Genomic DNA, 14192 nt, shown 5'->3' on the forward strand with positions numbered 1-14192 from the left:
AAAGCATATTATTTTTGAGAGAGGGTCCATATGAGTCCTAAGTGTTTCATGTCTCTGCCAACTTCTTTTTCTGTGTGTGGAATTTGCCTCTGGAGACCCGGTGCTCCCTCTTTCTCAGTCAACACAGTTCAGTCGGCACTGATTTCATCTGTGGTCAGGGTGATTGGCTCAAGGATGGACAAGTGACCCAAACAAAGCCAAGCATACACAGCCTTATCACATTTACTGGAACTTTTGAGCAACAGGGACCCTTTCTGTCTTCCACTGTTCTTTGGGCCGTGAGGACATGAGCTTGAAGCCACTGTTAGTCATCGTGCCACCAATGGGGGCAGTCTGCTTGGTCAGAGAACCCAGCAGGCAGAAGGCAAGTGGAGAAAGAGACAAAACCTAGACCTCGACAAGGTTTGAGCCTCTGAAATAAGGCACATCAGTGTGCCAATAAATCCCATTGGGGGCTTAAGCCAATTTGTGTTGAGCTTCCTGTCATTTGGGATCAGAAGACCCCCAAGTCTAAACCTAGAAGGACCTCTACAAAGTGGCAAGTTAACAGACAATAAAGCACATTGTGATAAGATGTGACAAGGAAAGGACAGAACACCATGGAATTGTTGGGAAAAGACTCCTAGCCCAGTTTCAAAGATGGAAGGAGAGAGTCAAGGACACTGTTAAAGTCTAGACCTAAAGCACATTGGAGATGACTGGGGTGGGTTAGAAAGAATTTCAGGCAGAGTGAGGAGCATATAAAAGTTCATTGGTGATAACTGCAAGGCACTTGTGACTAACTGAAGAATTTCAGCTCTTCAGGTATGTATTATAGTATTTAGAAGTAACTGTGGAACTTACATGTTCTCAACAACAACAAAAAATTAAGGGAAAAAAATTAGCATAAAATCACATAGGGCTATGTGTAGACCAACAATGAGACCACAGAGTGGCCCAAGGACTACGATTGGCATGTGTATGTGTCCATTTCACTATGGCTGGACCACAAGGAGGAGGGAAGAAGTGGAAGTACCAAGGGAGGAGACTGGACCACAGATGAGGTCAGATCACGAAGGGCCTGAAAAGCCGCATGATGGAGTATGGGCACTGTCCTGATGGCAAAGAGGAATCCTTCTTTGGTAGATGATCATTGAACTTGAGAGCGAAACCTATAAAAAAAAAAGGAATTGCACAATTGGGAGTCTTTTCATTAAAATGGTGTTCAGAATTCACTAGTTGTATGATCTCTTAAGTCTTCTCCTGCTTGTACAGTCGCTGACTGTGTATTCTCTTGAGGTCAGGAAATGACTTTAACCTGAGAAGGGAGCAATTTCATGGATTCTCTTAGAGTATTGCCAACCTTCTTATTGTCAATCAGGGAGGTCTACTCAGCTGGCTTCCTCTCAGTCTGTGACCCTTGCATCAGCTTCCTTATTTTCTGTGATTTCCTGTGGGCTGGGAAATCAGACTGCATGGGTTCCATCTTGACCACATAGTATCTGTGTGGCTCTGAGCAAGTTACCTAATCTCCCTGTGCTCAATTATCCCTCTGTGAAATGGAGATAAGACTTCCTACATCTTGGATTGCTATGAGTAACAAATGAGATGGTCCATGGAAAGAAATCAGCAGAGTACCAGGCAAATAGTAAACACCCAACAAATGTTAGTTATTATTCAAGTAGTTGCTAGTTAGGTGGTGGTAGAGGAGCACAAAAGAAAGAATGACCTGTTGTAGTGGATATCTTGTCATTGCCTCCTCAACATCCCTTCCTTTGTGGATCCAGTCCAGCGTCTGAGCAGATAGGTATAACCCAATCATTCAATCCCTTCGTGAGGATTGGCACAAGGCAAAGAAAATAGGCTGGTTTACTTGGAGAGGCTAGTTCAGAAACATAAAGAATCATGAATCTTGGGGGGGAAAAGGGGCAAGTGAAGGATCCCTAATTTACTCATCCATCCAAAGCCTGATACACGTGGCCAAGCCTCTGCTTGCATGCTTTCTTCCAAGCAGTCCTTTCTGCTTCCACACAGCCTTAGTTATTAGGGAAATGAATATTCACTAAGCTGCAGCTATCTGCCAAGTGCTGTGTTGATCACATATAATCTCAACTATAAACCTGTAAAGGAATTATTACCTTTTACACATATATACAAAGAAAGAGGGATTGCAGAAATGTTAAAAAAAAAAAAACTCACAATATAGCTTTTCTTGTCTAGTATATTAGTTACAGCTTATTTGAGGACAAGGAGAGAGGGTCACTCACAGTGCCCCAGGGAACAGGTGACTCCTGACAAGGGCACTCGTGATCTGGAATCCTTACCCCATCAAGAACCTCCCAAAGCATCACTTGTTCTGCTCCTTTCTCAGGTGTCTCTTTCTGTTTACCTCTGAACAGCTCCCTGGACGAGCTTTCCTCATGATTTCAGCTTGCTCACAGTCCACGACCTACACCACAGCCCCATGTCCTCTCTGTGACCCTCAGCTCAGTTCTCTGAGCTCACTGACTCATGCTCTCAATGATAAATCCTGGATTCCTGAAAGAGAGCTCCAGTCCCTCCAATTCTCATGTTCCTTGGGAGACCTCAGATTGTAGTTCACTGGCAGGCCTGAGGCTGGCTACCCTAGGATCAGCCATGCCCAGGAAAAGAGAGACCTCACGGTGCAGAATACAACCCTTCCATTTGCAGTTTGAGCAGTGAGGGCTGTGGATGGGTTACGCTCCTTCACAAGTGGCTGGGGTGAGCTGGCAAAGACTAAGAACTCCAGTACAATATGAATTTGTTTATGTTTGCTACCAAAGTTGTCAGTTGAATCACTTAGAAATCCATTCAGTTGTGAGTAACAGAGATCCAATTCACCGAAGCCTAAACATACAAAGGGTTTGCTTTTCCACTCATAACAAGGTCTGGATGTAGGCGACCTATGGATTCAAAATGATGAAGGACTAAGGCTCTTTCCTTTCTGTTCCCCCATGTTGATTTGGCACAACATGATCACAGAAGGGCTGATAAACTCCTGGACATCAAGTTCATCTTTGGGAAGGAGAATGAGTCAGAGGGCTTCCACATCGTTATTCCTTGACTTTTACTGAGGAAGGGAAGACCTTCTAAGGAAAGACCATATAACTTATTATCCAGAACAAAGCTACCAGCCAACTCTCAGATCCAACCTATGCGATGTCTATGACTGGCTTAGACCAATCAAGGCCACCCCCTGAGCCTGGGGTAGGGACCCAGGTTCTCTGAGATCAAGGGATGAAATACACTGGTTCCTGAAAAAATATTAGAATTCTGTTAGGAGAAGGATAGGCTGTTGGTTGAGCAATGAACAGCGTCTTCTTTAACAGAGCACTCCTCCAGGACAAGGAACCACACGTAGGCACCCCCTTGCAACTGGCCCAATGCTTCCAATAGATAAGAAGTTCTTTCTGAGTAAATGAATGAATGAACAAATGAATGGATATTTTGACTCATTAAAGAGAAAAATGAATACAAAATAGAAAGAAGACTGGGGTCGCTGTCAGGAGATACAAAGATTTGAGAAATATCTGTGAGATTTCTCACATTTCTGAACCTCAATTTCCTCATCTCTAAAATAAGATTGAAAAATCCCTTCACCATAAAGTTGATTTGGGCGTTAAATGAAATGATTTATGAGTAAATTCTTTGAAGTCATAAGGAATTCAGAAAAACGGTTTCAATTTATAAGCAATGGAAACAAAGATAGGAGGAAACTGGCGTGAGTCAATCGACCTTAGAAATCATTCTTACAAGGGGGGCTCCCGCAAATAGAAAAGGAGAAATGGAGCCTGGGAGGATACAGGTTCTCACTGGTACAAGAAGTCATTGTTATGTTGATTTTACCCTCCGAAGATGGAAGAGAGTTTCCATCTGAATAAGATGGGAAGTGCTGAAATCTTGGAAACCTAACTCGTTCTTCTGGCAAGTCTAGAATTTGGGTTAAGAAACTGAAAGTGGGAGACTTAGATATAAGAAAGAAAAAGGACAGCATTCAGCTCCCCTGGGGATATCCTAGCTGGCCCAACCAAAATGAAACCACGACTTCCAGGTTACATTACTATATTGTGGGACCTCTACGACTATAGCTGGCTGCCTTTGGCAACTGAGTTCAGTTTGATTTCAGAGAGCTTAGGCATAGCTGTTTTTACAAATATTTCAGTTAACTTCAGGTCTGTGGTGAAGCAGCATGCCCCACCCCCACCTCCACGATGTTTGGTAACGGCCATTTGACTTGGCCAGTGCCCGTGGCAGAAGTGTCATGGGTCACTTGTAGGTAGAAGCCTATAAGAATTGGTGTGCAATTCACTATCCCCCACCCCCACCCCCGACAGAGCAACTGGCTCCAAACCATGAGAGCTCCACAAGCCTGGGTCCCTAAGTGAGAGTGACATCAAGCAGGAAGCCCTCCCCTGATGCCCCTCCAGGGACAGAAGCAAAAACAAAAGCAAAATTGTATTGTTCTAAACCACTAAATTGTCTAACTCCAGTGTAATGTCATGGATCCTCATACTGCTGCAGTCTTGTATGGAAACAGCAACAAGAAAGGGTTACAAACATTCTTTGAAGTGAGAAAGCTCAGGACTGGAGGCTCTGACCCTTACTGGCCACCTGGCCAACCATGCTACGCCCCCTTTAGCCTTGCCCTTGTTCCTCTGTCAGCCTAGACCTGTGGTTCTCGAATCCGGCTACCCATTAAAATTACAAGAGGAACTTCAAAAACACGCCCAGGTTCTGCCCCAGCCATTGTGATTTCATTGGTCTTGGGTGGGACCTAGGCATTAATTTTTCTTTAAGCCAAATGTGCAGCTCAGTTTCAGAGCTGCTTGTCTAGAATCCCTTAATGTTATTTAACTGGTTCACCCTTCCAACACTCAGACTGAACCTTCTCCAAAACGTCTTCCCAAATCCAAAGTCCCCACTTGAGCTCCAGGGGCAACGTGGGCACAATTGACCTCTGTAATCAGAACATATGAAGATTATCCATGTCCACATCTACTTTCTAACCAGAGTATCATCTCCTGGAATACATACTAAAATCTTCCTGCAGCCCCAGCACCTGGCAGAGATCCTGGCATCAAGCCATACAACAAGGTATATACCCAATATCTAAACAGAGAAAAGACCACTGGATTAAAATTAAGAAACCGTCAACGGCCTTTGAGAAACAGGTTTAATAGAGGCATGAAAGAAATGACACCATTGTAAACTGAGAAGTGAATGTGAAACTAAGTTAATTATTTGAAGACGTTGTCTTGACAGGAGAAATAGAAAGTCAGGTCATGATGGTCAAGACAACGGGTCATTTTTATAATGGAACAAAGCAAGTTTTGTAGTCCTGGGAAAGATACCATTCAAAAGGAAAAATATGTTTCTGCAGAAAAGTATAATTTTTGTTAGTCAAGGATTCAGAAATAGGAGAAGGAGGTGGAGAAGAGAGCACAGGTATACAAAATGTCAGACATGGTTATTTTTATCTGGGGAGATCTGGGTGGCAGTTTTTTTTCTCCCAGCAAGGTCTCAGTAAGTTTGTGTTGAATGGATAGATTTTCTTTAGATGAGTGAATGTGTGCATTTTCCCCACAAGTGCAGTGTTGAGTTTATAATGCAGGTTAAGGAACAATTACCATCACAGGTCTGCTCTCATATTTTCCCCTGATATCTCCATATCTACTTCAATTTTTATCCAATGTATTAAGTAAATGTCATTGGGTATGTTAAGTATCCTTTAAAAATGCATAGAACTGTTTGTATATTATGTTTTAAACTTACAACATATTTTCCTATATATCTCATTCTGCTTCCTTGTTTACTCAAAACTATGTTCTGGAGATGTAACTGTATTACCATACAGACATTTATCTAACACTTTCTAATTGCTGCATAATATACCATGATAGGCAAAGCCACTGTTATACTCATCCGTTCTCGTACTGATGGACACCTACTTTACCTCCGACTTCCAACTAACACAAAAAAATTTCAATGAACAACCTAATACATGGCCCTACATGGACCTGAGAAAGAGTTTCTTAGGGTTAAGTTTCCAGACAAGGATCTAGATAAATTATAGGCTAGTCACACACTTAATATCAACAAGTACTGACAAATCTCTCTCCGGTACAACTGACTAGTTACACTCTGTGCATGCGATTCTACTTCCCTACATCCGTGCTAGCAATATTACCCATCTGTAATTTTTGCCATGCTGATAGATGTGATGTGCTACTTCATTCTCTTTGGATTTCTTTGATTACTACTGAGTTTAATCATCTTGTCACTTACTGGTTAACGGTTTATGTTTCCCCTTCAGTGAACTGACTTATCTTTGCTCGTTTTTCTGATCGTTTCCTTTCTCTCAATCTCTGTGTGTATGTGTGTTCTCTGAACATTAAAAGTAGTTTCTTCTGCTCCACCATCCCTCTGCCAACTTTGGTCACTGAATACTTCGCTGAACCAAAATCCTTAACAATAACATATTAAAATCCATCGAGTTTTATCCTCATGGTTTCTGCCTTGAAGCTTTTGTCTGAGAGTTCCTTTTCCATTCCAAGATTACTAAAATAGTTGTCTATTTTTTTCCTACTAACTTTATAGTTTTACTTTTGAAATTGATCATCAATCTCTCCAGAGTTCACCATACATATGGTATGAGGTAGGGATCCAACTTTATTTTTTCTCTATAAAAGTTAGTTTTCTCACTATTTTCTGCTAAAAGTCCATTCTCTCTTTAATGACTGGTGATGCCATCTCTTTCATATGCTATGTAGAATATCAAACAGGTAGGAAACCATGTGTGAAAGTGTCTGTTTTCTATGCTGTTTACTCAGATGCACTGGGGTTTCTTCTTGTTGTTGTGATTTAAGTGATTTAAAGTTTTTTTCTTCATAAAGGTTTTGTGCATCCTTAATTAGGTTAATTACTACATATTTTATGCTCTTTATAGATCATGTGAGTCGTACCTTATTTTTACATTTTCAAATAATTATTGCTGAGATAGTAATTGTTGTTGACATCTTAGCTACTTTCTATTTTGTATTCAATTATTAAGGATTACTTTTCAAAAAAAAGTTATGAAACAAAAGAGGAAAAAACACATATGAAAAGTTTGCCTTTGTAGGAACAAGGATATTTCTTCCTCTTAAACAGGAAGAGTGACACAAGAAGGGTCAAGGTCGCAGAAAAAAATGTAGTGGATTAAGTGAGGGAAGTTAAATGGTTTATTCTTCAAATTGAAGTAGTCTTGATGGTTTTGAATCTCATACCTTGAAGCAAGAAAATACTGTTCTGTTTAAAAACAAAACAAAACAAAACCCAGGCCAATCACTGTAATTAAGGAGTTACAAGGAAAACAGCCCTTTCTAAGAAGAGTTATGTAATACAAGAATGGAACAACTAAACCTTTAGAGTAAAAAGGAAACAAAAATCAGAGTGAAATCCAAACAATATATTCTCCATCTACTTCCTCATCTATAAGATGAGGTTGTGCTAAATGATATCTAAATTTCCTTCTGCCTCAAGTCTCTGAAAATATTCCTTTTAGAAGATGAAGAAGCGGGAGTGAAAAAAAGAATTTTAAGTATAAATTAATCTCCTCTATTGACTTGCGTGTTCTATTGTTTTCTCCGGCAGAAAAGTTATTCTTCACGGGAGCTCCAGAGGAGTAAGTTTAGCCCATATAAATGCACAGAAACAATTTGGGAAGGGACACTCTGGGAGAGGAACTGGATTATTTTTGTCACTGTCATTTTTGCTGGTTACTGAACTCCTTCCCTGTCACCAGCTCTACCCCCAATCTAATACTGAAGCTCTTGTCAGTGAGGTCCATGTATTTTAAGAGTTTTCTAGTTTAGGAAGAGAAGAGGAAGAGGGGGAAGTGAAACTTCTGGAGTTGCAGTGCTAAAGAAAGCTTTTTCTTTCAGAGCTTTTGCTGCCAAATTTTTGCTCAAAGTTCCTCTTTGGTGAGGTAAGACTCACCCCCCCCCCCATATTCACATAAAAAATATTTGAGACAAAGTACAAGACTCATCCCTGAAGTGTCTTGAATAACAGATGGTTTTTTTCACTTAGATGAGCTCCATTTCTTTATTCCTCCATCTATGCAGCAGATCCAATCCCCTTCCCAACAGCTCAAGAGTAACTTGGAAAGAAACCAAAGTTACACTTTTGAAGAACAGTAAACCTTATCTCAAATGGCCATCTCAAAACGTAAAAATATGGTTTAGAAATAGGTGGAGACAGAAATAAATTAATAAAAGCAAATACAAGACTACTGTTAATAACAGCACAACATTGGAAATAACCTGAGTGTCACTGGCCACCGGTATGATGAATTATGCTGAGTCATCCATTTAAAGATTCAGCGACCATTAATGAGGAGGTTGTAGGTGTATATTTATTGAGGTTTAAAAAAGATCTCCAGGATAGAAGTGAGGGAAAGGATCTTCATGATAGAGTGTGACAATCAAGACAGAAACGATTATGCACAATCTTAACCCATTTTGTAAGAATACACACATACACAGACACAAGCCTGAAATGATACAAAAGAGATGAACAGTGGTCTCTGAGCAGAGGGAAATGAGATGTTTGGTATCTTTCTCCTTCATCTATCTACATTTTTAAGTTTTGTGTAACAATTAGCTTACATTCTTATACTAAAGCAAAAGATTTGAACAGAAAGAAAACAGAAAAGAAACCAAAGGTGAGTGAGCATTAGAGATATACGTACTAGTCTCAGCATGTGAAAAGTCTGACAGTAGAGTGCGGTGGTGGTGCCGGCAGCCACTGCAGCAAAAGAGTTTGGCGCGATGCATCACACCATCTTGCTGGTACAGCCTACAAAGAGGCCAGAAGGCAGAACTTACGCTGACTATGAATCTACGAATGAATGCATGGAAGGTGTTTGTGAAATGTATGAAGAACATCTGAGAAGAATGAATCCCAACAGCCCCTCTATCACATGTGACATCAGTCAGTTTTTTGATTTTATCAATGATCCGGCTGACCCCAGTTACCTTGTTTACAGAGCTGATACCCGGACATACCAGCCTTGTAACAAAGACTGGATTAAAGAGTAGATCTATGTGCTCCTTCATCGGCAGGCCCGGCAGGCCGGGAAGTAGTTGAGTCTGGAAGCGTTAGGGCGGTGGGAGTGGTCTTGGAACACAGGTGTGGACAGTGTGCTGTAGTGAAAGTTTCATATTACAGTAATCCTGTTTCCATTTTGGTACATTCTGGCCGGGATTGAATGTATTAGATGAAATGTGAGGATCTTGTTCCATCTGAAACGTCCATTGCCCTCCCAGCCTGTTTTTTTTTTTTTTACATAAACATTTTTATGATGATTTAGATGGAAGTTAGTTTTTGTCAGTTAATGTTGGTTCCAATCCTTCAAGCTGTTCATATCTGCTTTATAACATTCACTGTACTAACCCTTTTCAAAATGGGGTGGGGGTGGTGACACAGTTGAGTTATGTCCTCAAGATAAAGTCTTAGTGGAAAACAAACAAATGTTCTTTAGTTTAAGAAAAAAAAAAGTCTGACAGTAGAGAAGTCTGACTTAATCACCAAACTTTCTTCGTGCCTCAGTTTCCTTTCCTGTCAAGTAGGAATAGCTGCCTTCCTCTGGCACTGAGTTTTCGTGATAAGTCAAAACATCCTCCCACAAAGAATTGATAATAAGTTAGACATACGCTTGCCGTGAGGCCCAGCCATTCCATCGGTAGGTATTTACTTAAGAGAAAACATGTCCACACAAAGACTTACACATAAATGCCATAGGGTTATTCTCAGCAGCCAAAAACGGGAATGTTCCTGCAACAAAATGCTATTCAAGTTTAATAAAGAACAAACTACCGATACATGCAACATGAATCTCAAAAACATTATGCCAGGTGAAAAATCTAGACACAAGAGACTGCAAATTGTACTGTTCCATTTATATGAAATTCTTTTAGAAAGAAAGGTGGGGGGCAAAACCATGTGACAGAAAGCAAATCAGTAGACCAGTAGCTGATCAGTTGAGGCTGGAAGTGAGAGGAGGGAGAGGGGCTTTGCCTGCAAAGAGGTCCACTGGAACATGCTGGAGTGATGGAAACATCTGTCTTGAATGTGATGGTGGTTACATAATGGGACACATTTGCCAATATGAGGTAGCTCATATGCTTACTATGGGTGAATACTGGGGAAAGGATATGGCTCAGTGGTAGAGTGCATGCTCAGCATGCACAAGGTGCTGGGTTCAATCCCCAGTACCTCCTCTAAAAATAAATAAATAAATACATACATACATAAGTCGAATTACCTCCCCTCCTCCAAAGAAATAAAATAAAATGAGTAAATCTTTTTTTTTTAACATTTTTTAGTGATTTAGTAAATCTTAATGTATGTAAATTATACCTCAATATAGCTGTTTTTAAAAGCACGCAGCAGAACTTAAAAAAAAAAAAATACCATTCACCCAAGTATGTTGCAAATATATTACAAAATGTAAAGCTCTAAAGAAATGTAAGGAATTTTTAAGTACATTTCTTTTAGAACTAAACAAAGTACAAAGAAGCAACCTTGAAATGCATTCAGCTAGTGACAATGCCCCTTTGAAAAATGGGGGAGTGGGTGTGAGCAAAGATAAAAAAGAATTGCTCTCTGTTCCTTTGATTTCTTTTAGGTGTGTTAAACTTTACATAACAGTTCAAGGGAAAATATATCTCCTCTAAATTATTTTAATCCTATTCTCTGCTCAGTACTTGGTTGGAAAGCAGAGAGGAGAAAGTGGAGAAAAATCTTCCCCAGCGTGAGCCCCAAGTCCTGCCACTGGAAACCTAGCAAAACAGCCATAGTAAAAATTTGAAAAACCTTCAAGTCCATGGTTTGTGTTTCTAATGACACTTTGGGGAAACTGAGTCTGAGACTGTTAATTACTTGCTTGAGGACACAAGCTAACAAGGGATAGAGCCAGACTCATCTGACTGGTTAGAGCCTGGGCACCTGGTCACCACCTGACCCTACCTCAGACAGAAGCTCCCTGTGGACTAAATACACAGTAAGAACCAATGAGGACATGGCAAGGGGTCTGGGAGGAGGAAGTCCTTTGGAAGTAAGAAGTGCAAAAGGTGGGGTGGCCACCCAAGGAGAAGGAGTTCAAAGGGGAAATGGCAAGGTGCAGAAGCCAGGTCCTCCCTTCACAGCTGTGGACTGCTTGGCCTCTGGTGCCCCTTACCAAGGGCATAGGGAAAGGGTGCCCACATGACACAGTCTGGACCGTGCCAAAAGTGACTGCCCAGTGTGTCTCAGTCACGGGATGGGCGTTCATATGCTGAGGGCTCCCTGAATCTCTGGGTTGAAAAGGAGCAGCTAACTACACAGTTTCCGGGGAAAGAGGGTGGGAAGGGAAAAATTTGGGAGTTTGAGATTTACAAATGTTAGCTACTATATAAATAAATAGATTTTTAAAAAAGCTTCTTCTGTATAGCACAGGGAACTATGTTCAATATCTTATAATAACCTTTAATGAAAAAGAATATGAAAATGAATATATGTTATGTATATGCATGATTGGACACCAGAAATTGACATTGTAACTGATTACACCTCAATTAAAAAAAATTAAAAAAAAAAAAAAAAAAGGAGCAGCTAACAACCCTACTTGTTAAACTACGTCTGCATTTTGGTTCTAAGCTGCCTTTTGCCTCCATTACCAGGTTTCCAGGCTCCGAATGTAAGAGAACCATCGAAGCCAGCCATGGGTGGCTTTGCCTCACCAAGTGTTCCCTGTTCAAAGAAGGTGGCCTGGAGCTGTTGAGGAACCTGTAGGAGGCCACAGAGGTTTAAACCCTCATTACACCATTTTATTTCTGGCGATGCTTCTTAAAGATAATATGCATTGGTTTAGTATTACGATTATTACAAAGTGATGCATGATCATTATGTCTCTCTCTTTTCTTTATTTCCTACAATAGGACCAATAGCTTATGATCCCACCACTAACTGACAGTGTTGTGTTGTAGATCCTGCTGGTCATAATCACACAGGGCATGTCTATGCTTTAGTGACCAGCTCTTTTCATTTACTGCACCATGAACATGTTTCCTGGCCTCAAATTTTAACTTAAACCCTCTTTCACTGCATATTTTAATGTCTTAAGGATTGGTTACACACTGTAAGGATATGTCATAATTTATCTAAATAAGTCTCCTTTAATAGATAGTTAGGTACTCCCCAATTTTTTACTATTAGAATTTTAATAACAGCACTTATGAAGTTTTTTTTACAAAAATATTAAATTAGATCTAATCAAGCATTTACCTCTAACTTTCATTTCAATTTCTAGGAAATGGAACAATCCGAAAAGTCCACAATGTGGGACACTTCACAGAACAACTCATCTAGTTTTTCAACAAGTCAGAGGCATTAAAAAAGGGAGAAGTCACTGTTATAGATGACAAGAAACTTAAAAGACGTAACAACAAAAGGCATCCTCTGGGGTCTTATCTGAATACTAATTTGAACAATCAAACAGACACTTGGGAGAAACAAAGAAGTATGGACTGGTATTAAAGAGTCATCGATAATATTTTATTTGCAATAATAGCAATTACGTACGAAGTTTATTTTATGTTTTGGAGATGTATACTGAAATACTTAAACAATAAATGGCTATCACTTTAAGAAGCATCCTTGCCCCTAAAAAATGTCTAGAACTATGAGCAAAGAAGTGGGAATTACAAAAGCAAATGAAATGACAATCATGGCATTGAAAACTATCACAAATGAAATCACTGAAATAAAAACTGGGTGGATGGGCTCAATATGGGAATGGAAATAACAGGGGAAAGCAGCAGAGAACTTCAGGACAGATTTATAGAATTTACCCAATCTCAGTAACAGAGAGAAAACGGACTGAAAAATAATGAACAGAGTCTCAGTAAGCTGATTGATTATAACATTCATATCAGTGGAGTCCCAGAAGGAGAGGACACAAGGAGTGGAACTGAATTAATGAGAAGAAATAATGGCTGGAAACTTCCTATTTGAGCAAAAACATAAACTTATGAATTCAAGAGGCTGAGATAAACCTCCGACAAGGGAAATGAAAAAAATAGTTCCACATCAAGAAAAATCATAGTCAAAGTTCTGAAACTATGGACAAAGAAAAAATCTTGACAGCAACAAGAGAGGTATGATACTTATTGATGGGGAAACACCAATTTTAGTGACAGTGGATTTCTCATCTGACACCATGGGGGCCAAAAAAAGCGGCGCAACATTTGGAAGTGATAAAAGAAAATAACTGTCAAACATGAATTCTGTATCTTTCAGGAACAAAGTGGGAAATAAAAACATTCTCAGATGAAAAAGAATCTGTTGCCAGTAGCTCTAACCTAACAGGATGACTTAGGAAGTTGTCTAAACAAAAAGGAAATAAAAATGAAGAAATCTTAGAATATCAGAGGGAAGAAAGATATGGCAAGCAAAAATATTGGTAAATGTAATCAACTTTCTCTTGAGCTTTAGAAATCATTTTTTAATGGTTGAACCAAATTTATAACATTATCTAATGAGGTTCTTAATTGATACAGAGGAAGTATTACAGACAATTAGAAATAGTAGAAGGTTGAGGAAGGTTTTCTACACTTCACACAAACTGGTAAAATAATGACCCCAGCAGACTGTGGTAAGTTATGCATGCCTCATGCAATCCAGAAAGAAACCGCTAAAAGGCTATACCAAGAGACACACTCAAAAACACTATAGATAAATCAAAACGGAGTGGTAAAAAGTGGTTAAGTAACCCACAAGAAGACAAGAAAGAGAAAATAGAAAGAACACATAAGAAACTGAAAACAAATATGAAATGGGAGACTTAGACATTAATGCATCAATAATTAAGTGAAATGGTCTAAATACATATTTTTAAAAGAAAGATGGGAAGAGTAGATTAAAAAGCATGACCAATTTATATGCTGTCTATGCTTCAGATATACAAATATAAGTAGGTTGAAAATAAAAGTGTAGGAAAATATACTGTTGTGGGCTGAACTGTGCTGCCCACCCCTCCACCAAGTTAATGTTGATGTTGTAATGTCCGGTATCTCAGAATGTAACAGTGTTTGGAGACAGGGCTTTTAAAGAGATAACTAAGTTAATAGGGTCATTAGGATTGGCCCTAATCCAATATGGCTGGTATCCCT

At 39.6% G+C, this 14192-nt stretch overlaps 1 pseudogene; it reads left to right on the forward strand.

Annotated features, from left to right (window-relative positions):
- Positions 1-8810: 8810 nt before the first annotated feature.
- LOC123612819 (enhancer of rudimentary homolog pseudogene) lies at positions 8811-9645 on the forward strand (annotated as a pseudogene).
- Positions 9646-14192: the final 4547 nt, after the last annotated feature.

The sequence above is a fragment of the Camelus bactrianus genome, chromosome 3 (assembly GCF_048773025.1).
Source record: "Camelus bactrianus isolate YW-2024 breed Bactrian camel chromosome 3, ASM4877302v1, whole genome shotgun sequence".
In the NCBI taxonomy this organism is placed as follows: Eukaryota; Metazoa; Chordata; class Mammalia; order Artiodactyla; family Camelidae; genus Camelus; species Camelus bactrianus.